This window comes from Mercurialis annua, linkage group LG4, assembly GCF_937616625.2.
Source record: "Mercurialis annua linkage group LG4, ddMerAnnu1.2, whole genome shotgun sequence".
Taxonomy (NCBI): domain Eukaryota; kingdom Viridiplantae; phylum Streptophyta; class Magnoliopsida; order Malpighiales; family Euphorbiaceae; genus Mercurialis; species Mercurialis annua.
This window is the reverse complement of record NC_065573.1, coordinates 4,611,219-4,628,594: the sequence shown is the minus strand read 5'-3', so window position 1 is coordinate 4,628,594 and position 17,376 is coordinate 4,611,219. Positions and strand designations below refer to the sequence as shown.

Genomic DNA, 17,376 nt, shown 5'->3' with positions numbered 1-17,376 from the left:
TTAAAACTCGTCCCACGTCATTCCTTTTCCTCTTGTTTCTCTCGTCTTATTTCCCTTCTGTAACTTATTGAACTTCTTTTTTCTTACAAAGTTTCACAAAAAGAACAATAATCTTCAATCTTATATCCAAATTAATACTTCTTAAAAAGCTTTTGGAAGATGAACGTGTAGAACTAAAAAGATTGAAGCATCAAACATATTAGCCAATATAAAAAAATTTCCAACATAATACCTCTCAGCAAAAGCAGACCCTCCTTGAATTATAGAAAACATGCACAAAGACTTACAGGTGTAATAAACATGTCATCAGAGCCATTTATTTCATGGAAACATGACTTCCTAAGAGAATGCATGGCATGTGCTTCTACTGCTAATAACATGAAGTAATTTCAAACTTCCTTTCTTTTGTATGCTTTTTTTCCTTCCCTTTATTACCTTCATCCTCATTAATAACCAAGTTACTGCTGTTATTACTATTCCATTTGTCATTACCATCTTTATTAAGTTCATTGCATTCGCTATAGGAATCAGACCTAAAAATACTACTACGCTACGAATGTAAATATGCAGCAGTAGTAAAGATTTCCTGTTTTAACCACAACAATACAACCGAAAGAGTATATGAGCAGTTGATACAATTAAATAATAAAATTTACAAGAGAAATCATATCCTAATTACTTAATTCGCCAGACACACGAATTGTGAACTGGGAAGTGTGTAAGCAAGAAAAATCTATGCTTATTTAAAAGCCTAACTCCCAAATTCAATAATCATAATGAAATTAAACAAATCTGATGGGCGGCAAGTGTTTTTTGGTGAAAAGGAGATGGGAAGAGAGGGCATATCTTAGGGTTAGTGTGTAGAGAGGTTTTGAAATCGAAGATGGAGAGGGAGGAAGATAAACAGACAACGAGAGAAGGAAATGACGTGGGACAAATTTTAATTTAAAAGGAATATTTTGATTTTCCACCTCAGATATATAACTTTTAATTTATGCCAAATTAGTTCCGTCAACTTTGTTTTGTGACACTGTTTAATTGAGGTGTCAATTAGATTTGTTTTCGTTACATTAAGATCATATCCGAGACTCGAAAAACATTAAGTGCTTACAAGAAATTCGGTGGTTACATTAGGGTCATTTTGCACTTTTTCCCTAATTTCTCTTCAAAAACGTTTTATGTTCTTCTTCCTCTTCTTTCTCCACTTTCTCTGTTTTCACTTAACTTTTTCCACGAGCAAAAATTAAACAAGAAACCCATCTTTACTCTTTCAGTTATGTTCTTTTCTTCTAACTTTTTCTTGTCTTCTTTATATAAATATATAGGAACTTGGTGTTATTGTTTGAAATAAGAAAATAAATTACTCACATTATCAAATACCATTGAATAATGATGAGTTAATTTAAAATTATAAAGATTAATTTTTGTTGGAATCAGTATATATGGAATCTGCAACAACAGTAAAAAAAAGAAGAAAACCGGCCGGTTTTTCCAGTTCAACCGGTTTAAAAATTGTTAGGTTATCCGTTTTTTCTGATTTAAAGAGGTTCAACCGGAAATCCGGTTTTAGAACGGAATTGAACCGGCCATACCTTCGGTTCCCGATCTAACCGGTTGAACAGGCCGGTCCAGTCCGGTTTTTAAAACATTGCCTGGAAGTCTGTGTTCGGAGCAGCGACGCGCGTCTCGGCTATTTTCTCAATGACTTGAGCGGCGATAGCATCATTGGGAGCAGTTATGGTAGCTACAAAAGAAAAATCGCCCTGGTTAGGCGAACTAAGCAAAAAGGCGATTAGAGGAGAGTAGAGGGTGACTGCTTACCAAAAGGAAGAATTGCAGAGAGCTGAGAAAATCTTGAAAATTGCTGAGAAAGTAAGTAATGAAGAAATGACTTGCCATTTTTCTTAAAAGTGCAAAACCAGAGGAAGCCGAAGAGTTCATGGGGATGGTACGTGGCATCGTGGGTAGCAGCTAGCGTGACGTGGCATAAAGGGGGTACCGAACCGTTTATAGATGTGCATCCTTTTGAATTTTGTAAAACCAGAATATGAGCCGAGAAGTCTCAGAAGTCTAGGCTTTTTTTAAGGAACAAGAACCAAAATTATTATTTCAGAGTTGTTGGGGGCATTGTTTACACCGGCCCAGAGAAATTTAGGTCAGAGTATCACATGGGCTTATTTAGGGGATAAAGACCAATTGAAGCCTTTTTAGATTAGTCTTTTTATTTTTTGATGAGAGTTTGTAACTCATTAGGAGTATTTCTTCTTAGGAGAGTATCAATTAGAGTTAGATTAGGAGACTTGATTTTGTAGAGCTCAAAATAGCTCAGAGCTTTATATTTTATTTATCAACAAATTAATCAATAAAAAACCAAGCCCAGTGCTTTTTATCCCGCAATCCCCGAATTGTTTTTAACTTAAAAGTACTTTTAAATAGTTTTTAACTTAGGAGTAGTTTTCATATTAACCGAGCCCGAGTTTCTTAACTCCCAGATTAATACTGTTAGATTACGTGCTTAAGTATTTTAACTAACAAAGTCTTGTGAATATCTTTTCACAAGTTTGTGAAAGCATCAAAACTCAAACCGATCCCGACTATCAATTCAAAGATTTGAGTCCAGATTATTTCCAGGCAAACAATTATGTATAATAATAGTAATATATAAATTAAAATAAATCAAATTGCTTTTAAATGTAATACCCCAAAATATTTAAGTATTTAATTGGACCAAGTGTCCAATTCTGATTCGCCACGGTGGCGATATCTGAAATAATTCCCAAGAAATTAAAGTAAATAAGTCTTTAGTAAGTCGGTCTTGGGAAAGTAATTATGCGGAATCTAATATCATATTCCAATTCTAAAGTTGGAATTTAAATTAAAAGGAAAAATGACAAGAAAAGTCCCAAACTAGAGTTCAGGGACTAAAGTGGTAATTTAACCAGTTAAGTTCCGAAAAGGGAAATCATTTCTCCAAGGTCCGCGAAATGTTACATAGTATATGTGGTAAAAGTTTCGGGTACATCGGGGACCTTTTAAAATTTGGACGGGTATGGGTTTTGGGCTAAATTGCTACTTTTGAAAAGTTCAAGGACCAAAATGTAAATTAGCTAATTAAATCTCGAGAATAATAATTAAAAGATTATAGACGGAAAATAATAATTTTGAGTTAATATTATTTATATGGATATAAATGATACGTAAGTAATCGAGTTAAAAGGATAATTTAACCGTTTGGTTAAATTAGAAAGTTTAAAAGAGAAATGGTTTAAGTTAAAGAAGTGAGGGATCAAAGTGACCTTTTGGCCAAAATATATATAAGAATCAGGAAGTGAAAAGAAGAATCGAGAGGAAGGAAATGAAACAGATGAATGAAAATGACGATCATCGTCGATCCGCCGTCGTTTCGCCGTTTCTTGTCCAAATCGAGCGTTCTTTATATCGATTTGTTCAGAATTCGATTCTCTATCATTTTTAAGCTTCAAATCAAGGTAAGCTTGATGTTTTTGTTGCGAGAATTAGTAAATAAGGGTTATTTCGTTTTAACGAAATAAACGAATCGTAATCGCGTTTCTATAGTCGTTTTTGGTGAGGATTGATTGGATTATATGTTAAAATGAAGTGGAAGCATGTCGGGAGTGTCGGCGAGCGGCGAAGCGCCCGGAAAATGACTTTTTCGGGGGCTGAATTGGTGTGCGAACGCACACCGTAGTGTGCGGACGCACACTGGGCCGTGCACATGCACGGGACCCTTTGGGCGCTCGCACAGCCAGCAATCGTACATGTTTCGACATGTTGTTCAGTTTCGACCTAGATGTCCGACTTCAAGTACGTCAGACATTAGAAGTGAATCATGGACCCCGAAAACAAGAAATTTTGATATCGAACATAACGTGTTCGATTAAGGTTACGAGATATAAGGAACCTAAGTTTATAATTTAGGGTTTTGATATTAAGTTTACGTTTATGAATTAAACGTACAGGTGATTCGGATAAGTAACTGACGAATCGATAAGCCATCACGCCTACGAGCTGGAATAGCTAATGGATCAAACGACGTATGGAAATTCATGGGATCTTAATATTATTATTATTCGGAAAGCGGTCACTGTGAGTGGCAAATTTACTTTCGCGTAGTATTATTATAAAAGTTATTTTCATACATTATGAGTATTATTATCAATACATCGTATAAGATGTTATTTTTGATGAATTTGATTGTATGAACGCTCTTATATTCATTGTTTTGAATGTGAGTATCTAGTGTGAGATCCAAAGAGACCAACTACCTATTGGGTGTCAATAGGCTGTGTGATCACCAGTAAATGAGTCAGTCTAGCGTATCTAGATTGTCTTTGAGATTATGAGATGCGCATATGACACGAATTCGATACGAGAGTGAACTCGGTTAGAGTAACCTGAGCCCCGTATCTAGTGGGTTGTACCCACCAGTGAGTTCGACTCACACTTTGGGATTAAGAGATTGGTCGCGGCTGACGTGGTTGAGTGTGAACACTCCCGGGTCGGACCATTTGGATCAGTTTGATTTGAATTTTCAGAATAAGATAAGTTAAGAGCTTAAGATTAGGGTTTTGGTCGGATCTGTCATTTGTGAATGTTATGTTATTTTCATGTTATATTTGAGATAAATATATAGGTTTGAGTATGCGATGTGTATTTTGATAATACTGATAATAAGTTGCATAGTCACTCATTATTTTCCCAAATACTGACCCCTCACTCTGATGTTTTCAGGTAGCCGGAGTCGGATCATACAAACCATCTTCGTTGTGCCAGAAGTCGTTGGACTTGCACAAGTATGAATACCTAGAGCTGCAGTAGTCAGTAGGCATCAATAGAAGATTTGTGAATTGATTTCAAATAAGTGATTTTTAATGTAAACTCTGGTATGGTATTTTAATATCTATAAATATATTATTTAAAAGAGTTTCCTGAAAACGTTTTATATAAGATATTATGTTTTTAATTGCGAAAAATTTATAACTGTTTTAGGCTTGCTACGGGTTTCGTAGCTACCACTCCCATTTCCTAGCGCCGGTCTCGGCGCAATATTTTGGATCGTGACAATTGTGGCATCAGAGCAGTTGGTCCAGTTACCTCTGCTAAGATGCGTTTGTCGGTTAAGTAATCTAGGAACTACTGCAGCTATAGAGTTCAGTTTTGTCTGATCCAAGTCGTCTGCATGATGTGCTTTGTGATAAGCATGATAAAATGATTAGTGAAATGGTTGTTTGCTTCTCGGAACACGTGTATATGAGATACATACACGTATTTCGTTTTCGATTGGGTAGGCATGTATGTAGATAAAGCTTCTAGGAGATGTATTGCCTTCTATGAATAGAATATAAATGATATGATTGTGATTTGATGATATATATATATATATATATATATATATATATATATATATATATATATATATATATATATATATATATATATATATATATGTGTGTGTGTGTGTGTGTGTGTGTGTGTGTGTGTGTGCTTAGCATCAAATAATGTGAGAGATGCTATTGAATTCGATCGATCGAAATTTCAGAAAGAGTATGAAGAAGAAATGCAAAGTTACAGAAGTGGAAGAACTTGCCAGGTACAGAGTTTAAAGGTCTAGAGAACTTACAAAACACGAAGTTTATAACTTTTAAAAGTTATTTGTTTAACGATTCTGAAAGCATAATCGTGCCTAGACCCGATACAAAAATACATGATTGCCACGACATTGATAGAAATGCATCACTACATACATCAATACATGCATTAATAGGACATGCATCATATGCATTATGTTCAGACGAAAAGGTGAGATGTGGCAACTCTTTAGGGATGAGAGGCGTCATCACCCTAGTGCACAATTTTGCTAAGATTTAAATGAAATTTTCAAATGAGTCGTTTTATTTGAAAGAATTTTCAAGAAGTTTTGTTTTTATGCAAGTATACCTAGACCAGAACTCTGTGACGGAAGTGAAGTGCTCACAAGCAAGCTACGATCAAGACTACGAGGCGAATGAATACGTATAATGGTGAGAATACAGGAATTGTGCCTCTAGCTAACGAACTTAGCCTTGATTAAGCAGACTAGTATACAACTAGAATAGTAGATATGTTCAGATAGTAAAGCATATCCGATTAACAACGTATAGAACATGTATGTTATGTTTTGATACTTTTGATGTTTGATTAAATCCATGTGAGCGGAATGCTCGCAAGACTTAAGTTACGATACGTAATCAAGGAAATCTAGGGGACACTGATTTTCTTGAATCCGGTCAACATAGATGCTTATAGCTACGATAGTAATATGCGTGTAACATATACAACGCGAGTATATATTTTGATAATGTGCTAAGTCTACGATGAGCTAGAACACTCAGAAGACTTGCAATAAGAGACGTAATCATAGATGGCCGAAAGGAAGGAGATGCTCCTAAAGTCCAACGTATGTAGACAGCGATTAGTCGTGATGATTAGTAAGTGTTATATTTTAAGTAATTTATGAGTATTCCTTTATATAATCGCTATACTTTGAACAAAGAACTGCACAAACGTGTGTTGTTGCACAGCAAGTATATGAGGCATGAGAAGAAGATCGAGGTAACAAAAGCGAATACAACCTAGTCCAATTGGTCAGTAAAGGCCGGAAACGAGATGAAGGTCAATGGGAACCTAGTCAGATAAAGTGGGATTATACAGGCATCAGGAGTCCAGCAGTAATCCAACGTCGTTATGAATCAGTTAGCCGTAAAAGCAACTGATATATGGAATTGTGTGCCAATAATAGGACGATGGATATAAAGACAGTATTGACGTGAAGAAAGGAACACCTATAGAGGTTGATAGTGGTATACATAAGTAACGGCTAAAGGAGTTTAACGGATCAAGAGGTATGCTAGATCCTCTAGAAGAAGTAAAGTAAGATGCTCGTACACATCGAGCGGATGAAGGACAAATAGTATTGTAGAATTAGGGTGTCGATGAAAGGTTCAACCTATGTTCAGTTTCGACAAGCAATTGGAGCAGTGATAGACCAAATAATACGAACTAAGTTGGTGACCCGACTTGGGAAATTCTTTCTACCATTAGCTCCGATTAAGGATAATCGGAAAGATCAAAGTAATGAGGTCAGAAGATACGATGTAAATGAATAATTGAAGTATACGATAAGAAAGATCGAAAGATAAACAACAAGAACTGCAATCGATGAATAAGAGTTGAAAATTCCACCTCAAGGTTTCGATTATGAAGCGGAATAATAGGCTGTGAAAGGTACAAATGTAATGAATGCTTGTGAAGTGCTAAACCTTAAACTCCAAATTAGATCAAATAGAGAGTAAAGTGCATAATGTGATCGATATAGAAGATGGATTATTATCATTAAAGGATTAAGATGTGTTAGACACGATCAAACTTGTTTGATATGTTCCCAGAAGAAGATCCTCATGAAGAGGACTTCGGGGAAGAAGAGTTATCAGACGAGTCTGATGTCGAGGAGTACCGGAGTGAGCATTTTTGGTCCAGTGTACGGAAATATCGCAATCCGAGGGAGGATGCAGAGATAGCCAATGGTCAGGCACAAGTGGCTCTGAATCAAGTTAGGAGGCAAATTTGCTCCTTTTTACAAGGAATGCTACCAGTGGGACTGTATTCCACTGCCTTTCTGCGTATGGTCGAGGGAATGCTAAAGGTACATGACGTGTATGATAAAGTGTAAGGATGCAAAAGTAGATTATGGATAATAAGAAATCGGTTAAAGTAATCAGAGTTAAGGAAAGTACGAATAACCTGCGTATGACGCAAGGAACTCGATAAGAATGATCGAGGAAAAGGAAAAGAGAAAAGTCATATGGAGAGTTGACAAGGAGATTAGAGAAATGGAACTCTATGTAGTCGCAGACACATAGAAACAAAGAAAGATAAAGAGGACAGAGACATATGATCGAATCCACTGACAATTAAGATGTCAGTAAAGGTACAATAGTACAATATGTAAGTAATCGAGAGCGCACTACGTCGATAATTCAAGCAAAAGGAACTGCGACCCATTGTTTAATTGATGAGCGACGTTCAGAGTGCTGAGATAAGAAATATCAGAAATAAGAGATACGATAAGATGATACATATACAAATGAGAACGTACTACATTGAGAAATTCAGACGAATTAAGAAGGCCACGACCCTTTGTTAATGATCGATGTTGTAAATATTAAAAGCAAGTAATAAGCGATATATAAGATACGATGAAGAGGAAAGCAAAGAATGCAATAGAAGATGATCAAGAAACACGATAAGAGCGTGAATAAGGAACTCAAAGAAGAATACCATAGGATCATAGTATTTGACTATTAATCCTATTGGTTGACTAAGGATAGGATGTCAAAGAAAAATTACAAAGAAGTACATCTATGATATAGACAAAAGTAGGAATAACAAGTGAAGTAACAAGATCATGGATAGTAATGAGAAGTAAGCTTAACGCTACATGATAGTAAAGAGGAATGAGTTGGAAGCTAAGAACCAAACTTAGATTGAGAATTGGAAAGAAGAAATAGATAAGAAAGAGTTGAATTATGACGATAAATGCTAAAAGCATTTTTGAAAGTCAAAAGATGATCAATGCCAAGAAGATGACAGAGGAAATGAGAGAGGATAATGAATAAAAAGATCAAGCATGAAGTAAGTAACGATGTCATCAGAGAACTTTCTGATGTAAGTATATAATTAGAAGAGGATTAAGATCATCATTTAAGGATTATAAGTAAAGAAAGCTTACTTAGGCATAGGTCACACGCTGTCTTATTAAAATAAGAAGTCAGCGACCAATATGAAAATCCTATCTGGTTGAAAACCAGATTGATGAGACAGATCGACATGAAGTAAGAAGGGACAAGGAGTTTCAAAAATAGCGTGTTACGCTAAAGAAAAGGAAGTAGGTTAATAAACATAAGAGATATATGTTGACACAAGAAGTAAGGCAAGTAAGCCCTACAAGGAAAGTAAACAAAGACCTTATAAGGATACGTCATGAGGATTCACCTCATGTATAATCATGATAAGCGGCGATAATAAAGGAAATTTCGTACGAAAAGTGAAGTAACGAGACCAAAAAGGATAACAGATAATGGGATGAAGATCTCCGTACGATGATAAATAAAGATCAGACCGTGATGACGGCCATATGAAAGAGACTACACAAAAAAAAGAAGCATGAGCTAATTGAGTATTCACATTACTCAACAAGGAATGATAATGGGATTAGACGTATTGAACAAAAAGTAAAGAATCAAGGACAGAGAATGGTAAGTACATATGAATACTAATAGTTTCGTCATATTTGATGAAAAAATGTCATTAAGACGAACTACCATTGGATATAAGTAAGGAACTGAAAGTTCAAAGAGAAGAAATCAAAAGTAAGGTTGTCAGTGGTAACTGACATCAAAGTGCAAGAAGTACAGAAATTTGAATGACGATTCCATGTGCTAACCAGTGTTGTAAGATGAACACGGTATCCCTACTATAAATAAAAAAATTCTAGATGTAAAGGGGGTTAAAGTAAGAAAAATAATATGAAAATTCGAGGACAAATTTTTATAAGGGGGAAGAATGTAATATTCCAAAATATTTAAGTATTTAATTGGACCAAGTGTCCAGTTCTAATTCGCCAGGGTGGCGATATCGGAAATAATTTCCAAGAAATTAAAGTAAATAAGTCTTTAATAAGTCGGTCTTGGGAAAGTAATTATGCGGAATCTAATATCATATTCCAATTCTAAAGTTGAAATTTAAATTAAAAGGAAAAATGTCAAGAAAAGTCCCAAACTAGAGTTCAGGGACAAAAGTGGTTATTTAACCAGTTAAGTCCCGAAAAGATAAATTATTTCGCCAAGGTCCGCAAAATGTTTTATAGTATATGTGGTAAAAGTTTCGGGTCAATCAGAGATCTTATAAAATTTGGACGCGGATGCGTTTTTGGGCTAAATTGCAACTTTTGAAAAGTTCAAGGACCAAAGTGTAAATTAGCCAATTAAATCTTGACTATAATAATTAAAAGATTATAGATGGAAAATAATGATTTCGAGTTAATATTATTTATATGGATATAAGTTATACGTAAGTAATCGAGTTAAAAGGATAATTTAACCGTTTAGTTAAATTAGAAAGTTTAAAAGAGAAATGGTTTAAGTTAAAGAAGTGAGGGATCAAAGTGACCTTTTGGCCAAAATATATATAAGAATTAGGAAGTGAAAAGAAGAATCGAGAGGAAGGAAATGAAACAGATGAATGAAAATGACGATCATCGTCGATCCGCCGCCGTTTCGCCGTTTCTCGTCCAAATCGAGCGTTTTTTATATCGATTTGTTCAGAATTCGATTCTCTATCATTTTTAAGCTTCAAATAGAGGTAAGCTTGACGTTTTTGTTGCAAAAATTAGTAAATAAGGGTTATTTCGTTTTAACGAATTAAACCAATCGTAATCGCGTTTCTATATTCGTTTTTGGTGAGGATTGAATTGGATTATATGTTAAAATGAAGTGGAAGCATGTCGGGAGTGTCGGCAAGTGGCGAAGCGCCCGGAAAATGACTTTTCCGGGGGCTGAATTGGTGTGCGAACGTACACCGTAGTGTGCGGACGCACACAGGGTGTGCGAACGCACACTGGGCCGTGCGCATGCACGGGACCCTTCGGGCGCTCGCACAGCCAGCAATCGTACCTGTTTCGACAGTTTGTTCCATTTCGACCTAGATTTCCGACTTCAAGTACGTCGGACATTAAAAGTGAATTACGGACCCCGAAAACAAGAAATTTTGATATCGAACATAACGTGTTCGATTAAGGTTTCGAGATATAAGGAACTTAAGTTTATAATTTAGGGTTTTGATATTAAGTTTACGTTTATGAATTAAACGTACAGGTGATTCGGATAAGTAACTTACGAATCGATAAGCCATCACGCCGACGAGCTGGAATAGCTAATGGATCAAACGACATATGGAAATTCATGGGATCTTAATATTATTATTATTCGGAAAGCGGTCACTATGAGTGGCAAATTTACTTTCGCGTATTATTATTATAAAAGTTATTTTCATACATTATGAGTATTATTATCAATACATCGTATACATATTATTATCAATACATCGTATAGCAATGAATTGTTTTAAAATAATAAATATCTGCTATATGTTTTTTGCATTTTATTATTTTCTTAATTATTTCTTGTACCGGAATTTATTTTGCTCTCTCCAATGAGTTTCATCTGTTTCTTTGCAAATTTGTCAGCGGCTATTTCTTTTAATGAAATGTGGATTAGATACCATGCTTCTTAATACTTTAAGATATTTATTAAAAAAAATTCTGTGATCTGATTTTTTTGCAATAGATAATAAGATTGATGTTCCTTTTTAATTATAAAATGCATGTTTGATTACCGCATAACCAAAAGATGCATGGGTGTTTTTCAGCATGAGTGGCTATTGCATGTGTAATGTGGCTAAACGTCTTCTTTTTGGCCTTGGTGTACTAAATAAATTGAATAACACAGCTTAATGAAATATTTGAACTTTTATAAAAGTAGAAACTGTATAATAAAAGAATTAGTTTACATAATAAAATAATTAGATGTAGAGTTTGTATAATATTAGTATAAGATGTTGAGGGTTTGCATAATAGAAGAATTAGATATAGAGATTGTATAATATAAATATTAGATGTATAGAGTTTGTATAATAGAAAAATTAGATGTACATTTCTCACATTTTAAAAATTAAATGGATATATAGAATTTTTTAAGATTCAAAATTATTATTTTTTAAATTAAATAATTCATAAATTGGTTGAATTATTTTAAATTAATTTAACAGAAGTTGATTTTATTAATGTAATTAGTTTACATAATAAAATAATTAGATGTAGAGTTTGTATAATATTAGTATAGGATGTTGAGAGTTTGCATTATAGAAGAATTAGATGTAAAGATTGTATAATATAAGTATTAGATGTATAGAGTTTGTATAATAGAAAAAAATTAAATGTATAGTTTGCATATTTTAAAAATTAAATGGATATATAATTTTTTTTAAGATTAAAAATTAATTGTTTTTTTAATTAAATAGTTCATTAATTTAATTGAATTATTTTGAAATTAATTTAACAGAAATTGATTTTATTAATGTATATTTTAAAATCCTAAATATGATTAAAAATCTAAATCAAATTAATGTTTTTGATATTGGGATGTGAAATTTGACCTGATTACAAATTAAACCAATCAATAAAAATGCTTACAAAATTTGAAATTACAATGTGAAATTTTATTGTAAGCATTAAAAAAAATGCTTATAAATATTAGTGCATTCAATTTAAATCAATAATGTATATTTATAAAAATAAATAATATCATTGAATATCGTACACATAATATTTGCCGATAATACACATCTTTTTTCCATCAATTCGTTTTTCTCACTACAAAAAATTTGACTTGTTGGGACGAACGAAATTTATCACGTTAAGCCCAAAATTTGTCACAACAACATTATTGTGACTACTTTGTGACAAATTTTGTTGGTCAGAACAAACAAGTCACAATAAGTCAATTTTATAGTTTGTCACCATAAATTTTCTATTGTGATAAAATTGTTTTGTCACATTCATATTTATTGTGACGAAAATGTATATCACAAGTAATCAAATCTTGTCAAAATTTGTCGTAATATACATCGACTTCTAGTGACAAAACGCTAATAACATGACAACAAAATATTTATCACAATTCATATAAATTTGTCACTACATACACCGAGTTATTAGTGACAAAAAGATTATGCAGTGACAAAACCATATTTATCACAATTAATATACATTTGTCACTACATACGACGAGTAATCTATCATAAAGTGACGAAATTAATTGTCATAATAATTAACTAATTGTGATAAATTTAATTTATCACAACAAGTAACTTAACATAATGTGACGAGATTAATTGTCATTATAATTAGTTAGTTGTGATAAATTTAATTTATCACAATAAGTAATTTAACATAACGTGACGAAATTAATTGTCATTATAATTAGTTAGTTGTGATAAATTTAATTTATCACAACACGTAATTTATGGACGAAATCTATTGTCATTATAATTTATCAACAGTGACAAATTTAATTTATCACAATAAGTAATTTATCATAACGTGACGAAATTAATTGTCATTTTACATTTGTCAACGGTGACAAATTTACTTTATCACAACAAGTAATTTATCATAGCATAACGAAATTAATTGTCATCATAATTAGTTAGCTGTGACAAAAATAATTTATCACACCAAGTAAACGTGACGAAATTAATTGTCATTATAATTAGTTAGTAGTGAAAAAATTATTTGTCATTATAACCGTTGTTTTATTATATTATTTCCATTTTTATCGATACTAAAATAATTGAATACGGTAATTTGTTGCTAAAATCAATGAATAAAAAACAAAATCAATTCAAATATTACATAAAATTATCAATGAATAAGTCTTTAATAATACTAAAATAACCGATTGTATGCAAACATATAAACTATTTGCTATAAAGAAAAGAAACTAAATTAAGCCTAACTTTTGATATAGGAGACGTTCATCTTCTTTCATTCCAACAATTCCCATCTGCAAGAAAAAAAATACATTTATTATATACAATTTTATTTTCAAACTGACAAAATTAAGTGAATAATTTAGAAATTATATAAAGAAATATACTATTTTTAACCAAACTAGTAGAGTTTATTCGTATCTCAGAAGCATAAACTCGATAAAATGCCAGATACTCGGCGAAGTTCAAGCATTTTCTCGAGTTACATTAATTTTGAAGACATTTGAACTCGAGGTAAGACATAAAACTCGAAGAGTTTCAAGCCTAACCTCGAGTTTGGACTTCTCCAGATATGAACTAACTCGAGGAAGGAAAAATACTCTTCGAGTTTCATGCATTCCTCGAGTTTTTCATTTCTGGAGAAGCTCATTTTCGAGGAAGGCTTTAAACTCGAAGTGTTTCAAGCTTAACCTCGAATTTATGGTGACATAATGTGAACCTTATGTTTATCTTATGTCAACCTTATGAAACACAACATAAACACAAAATAGAGAAACAAACACGAATTGCAAAAAAAAAATATGGTAAAAAAAAACACGAAAGACAATCTTTCCATTCCGGCAAAAGCATTAAAACACATTTCTTTTTGGAAAGAATACCTAAGAAATACTACAGTTTATCTCATGATAGTTTGCTTCTCTATTCAAATTGATATTTATGTCTTATACTATTTTTAAATTTTATTTAGATGCAGTTTTTTAAAAGTTTTTGTGACCGAATATGAACCTTATGTCAACCGTATGTTAACCTTATGAAACACAAAATAAGCATAAAATAGAGAAACAAAAACGAATTGCAGAAAATATATGAGTAAAGAATAACTTGAAAACATATTTTCATTCCTGAAAAAGCATTGAAACACAATTCCATTTGCTAATTATATCAATTCTCTAAACAAAATAAATGAAACACAAAATAAAGAATCAATTCAACTGAACCTTCAATAACATTTGTTTTTTTAGAGGACATGGTTTTAGTTTCACCAACCATATTAACTTCAGCAGCCACTAGTCCTTGAGTTGTGCTATCTTTTTCATCGATATAACTCTTTTTTTAGTACTAAGTGACATTGTTTAGAAGATCCTTAAAAATAATTGAATTGAATAGCAAGTATGGTAAGAATTGTTTGTAATTCTTTCTATAATATTTTGATAAGAAAGAAGAAACAACTTTATTTTTTCATTCAACAACGTGATTCTTGCAATTATGGTTAATGCCAAAGAGTTTTCCTTTTAGAGAAAACTTTCATTAATTAAAAAATTAAATAAGGACATAATTATTTTCGTTTCCCTCTCTTTTTTTGTTTCCCTCCTATTTTAATATTATTTCCCTCCTACTAAATTCGTTTTTCACTTTTCCTTATTCGATTTGCCAAAATCTTGGCAAATCAAATCAGTTTGAGATATATTCTGAAAATCTTGTTGCAGAAAATTTGTTTATTACTCGAGGTAGTCCAGAAACTCGACGAGTTTAAACTATAGCCTCAAATTATAATCTGTTTAAAAAATTATGGTGACATAATGTGAGCCGTATGCTTACCTTATGTCAACCTTATGAAACACAAAATAAACACAAAATAGAGAAACAAACACGAATTGTAGAAAAATATATGGTAAAGAAAACACGAAAAACAATTTTTCCATTCCTGCAAAAGCATTAAAACACATTTCTTTTTGGGAAGAAGACCTAAGAAATACTACAATTTATCTCATGTTAGTTTGCTTCACTATTCAAATTGATATGTATGTCTTATACTATTTTTAATTTTATTTAGATGCAGTTTTTTAAAAGTTTTTGTGAACGAATATGAACCTTATGTCAACCGTATGTCAACCTTATGAAACACAAAATAAACACAAAATAGAGAAACAAAAACGAATTGCAGAAAATATATGAGTAAAGAATAACTTGAAAACAATATTTCCATTCCAGAAAAAGCATTGAAACATAATTCCATTTGCTAATTATATAAATTCTATAAACAAAATAAATGAAACACAAAATAAAGAATCAATTCAACCTAACCTTCATCAACATTTGTTGGTTCAAAGGACATGCTTTTAGTTTCAGCAACCATATTAACTTCAGCAGCCACTAGTCCTTGAGTTGTGCTATCTTTTTCATCGATATAACTCTTTTTCTAGTACTAGGTAACATTGTTGAGAAGATCGTTGAAAAGAATTGAATTGAATAACAAATATGGTGAGAATTGTTTGTAATTCTTTCTATGATATTTTGATAAGAAAGAAGAAACAACTTTATTTTTTCATTCAACAACGTGATTCTGGCAATTATGGTTAATGCTAAAGAGTTTTCCTTTTAGAGAAAACTTTCATTAATTAAAAAATTAAATAAGGACATAATTATTTTCGTTTCCCTCTCTTTTTTTGTTTCCCTCCTATTATAATATTGTTTCCCTCCTACTAAATTTGTTTTTCACTTTTCCTTATTTGATTTGTCAAAATCTTGACAAATCAAATCAGTTTGAGATATATTCTGAAAATCTTGTTGCAGAAAATTTGTTTGTTACTCGAGGTAGTCCAGAAACTCGACGAGTTTAGACAATAGCCTCGAGTTATAATATGTTTTTCTTCAACTTAATCCAAATATCACCACTTTTCTTTAGATATGTAGAAGCAAAATGCAAAATGAAAAAGTCTTTGTATCACATATTAAAAGCAAAACAAAAAGTCTAAAGTTGACAAATGGTTGATTTAAAGGTTATTTATGGTTACTATAAATAATTTTTGTGTTATTCAAAGTAATAGTTGACCGCGTCATTTCTATCGCTCTCTCATAAATATTTCAAAACAATATTTTGTCTTAATCTTGTTGAGGTAATATATACCTTTTGTAAAATAAATCGGAACAAATAAGAAATTTTTCCACTTTTGCCTATTTTTATAATTTATTTTAATATTTTTAATTAGTATAATTTGAATTTTTATAATAGCTAAATTTATTCGGTTGAATATGATTTTACTCGCATAACCATTATTGAAATTGTATTTTAGGATTTATGGTTTAGAGTTTTGGATTTGGGGTTTAGGGTTTAGGGCTTAGGGTTTAGGGTTAGGGTTTAGGGTTTTGGGTTAGGATTAGTGTTAGAGTTACCAAAAACAACATTTAGCGACATTTAATTTTTTTTAATGACCGCTAAAAAATAAAACAACATTTAATTTATTTATTTTAAATTTAGAAAAAGTCAAAAAATCCTTAAATTAACACTATATTGATAGAAAAATAAATTTGATTACAATAGGTAAAAATGATTAAATATTTTTTATTATGTAATTTGCTATTATTTATTTAAGTATAAAATAATTTTATAACTTTCGATAAAAATTAAGAGAACTTAAAATATATGTTACATGTTCCTCAATTTACTTTGCATGTGCCTCAACTTACGTTAGATGTGTCCAAATATCAACGGAGTTAAGTTATAAGAAAATAATTGTAAAGTCTATACTCATGTGTGTAAAAGACCGTTAATACATTGTTTGTACGTAGGTCGTACACGGCCCGTTAAAAATTACGAAAAAATTACAAATCTAGCTTATTGTAACGGTTTTTGTAGAGTTTGATCATCGATAAGTTTATTTTTATAACTTTCGATAAAAATCAGGAAAACTTAAAATATATGTTACATGTGCCTCAAATTACGTTGCATAACATGCCTTAACTTACGTGAGATGTGTACAAATGTCAACG

At 31.9% G+C, this 17,376-nt stretch overlaps 1 long non-coding RNA gene across 1 annotated transcript; it reads right to left on the bottom strand.

Moving 5' to 3' along the window:
* Positions 1–13,479: 13,479 nt before the first annotated feature.
* LOC126679520 (uncharacterized) lies at positions 13,480–16,313 on the bottom strand. The gene is made up of 2 exons (XR_007640873.2): positions 15,691–16,313; positions 13,480–13,679 (listed from the first exon to the last, which is right to left on the bottom strand). It is a non-coding gene; the product is annotated as an uncharacterized LOC126679520 (long non-coding RNA).
* Positions 16,314–17,376: the final 1,063 nt, after the last annotated feature.